This window comes from Chlorella variabilis (genome assembly GCF_000147415.1).
Source record: "Chlorella variabilis unplaced genomic scaffold CHLNCscaffold_13, whole genome shotgun sequence".
Taxonomy (NCBI): domain Eukaryota; kingdom Viridiplantae; phylum Chlorophyta; class Trebouxiophyceae; order Chlorellales; family Chlorellaceae; genus Chlorella; species Chlorella variabilis.
The window spans coordinates 208,799-209,517 of record NW_005435075.1 but is presented as its reverse complement, the minus strand read 5'-3'; positions in this window follow the sequence as shown (position 1 = coordinate 209,517).

Here is a 719-nt window from a genome sequence, read left to right as displayed (position 1 = left end):
CACCGGCTTCTCCCGCCCTCCCCCCCCCCCCAACTGTATGACCCCCTGGCCCACCTGCCGCCAGTGGAGCGGGCGCTGCGCCAGACTGACCGGGCTCATTACGTGGACAGCGGTATCCCGCTGGCCTACATCTACCAGGCAGGAGGCCTGCTGTGCTGCGCTGTACTGTACGGTGCTTTGCATTGCTTTGCTGCTGCTGCTGCTGCTGCTGCCGCTGCCGCCCCGTGCTGCTCCTGCTGCTGCTGTGAAGTGCCTCCCGCCCGCACACAATCCCCAACCCCGCTGGCCAGACTCCCAGCAGTTTGGCGTGCTCTTGCCATGCATGCCGACCACAACACATTGTTTCGCTGCTGCGTGCTGCAGGCGGAGGCACAGGCTACCACGGTCAGGCGCAGCCCCGGCCCAGTGTGGCGCGCCGTGGCGGCCGCCCCACCCTCGTCGCCAGGCGGGCACCCTCGTCGCCAGGGCGGTTCAGGAGAAGTAAGCCGGCGAGCAGCCCAGCATGCGCAGCAGCTGCTGCAGCAGGGCCAGGCACAGCCGTCCTCGCTCACCCAGCCCCGCCGCCAAGCGCTGCCTGTGATCGGTGGCGGCGGACACATCAGCCTGCCGCCGCCGCCCATCCCCATGTTTCCTGCCTAGGCTGGTGGCAGCGTGGCACAAGTGCCAAGCCCTTCGCGGCGAGAAGCTGGAGCAGCTGGCCAAGACGGACCCACAAGCCT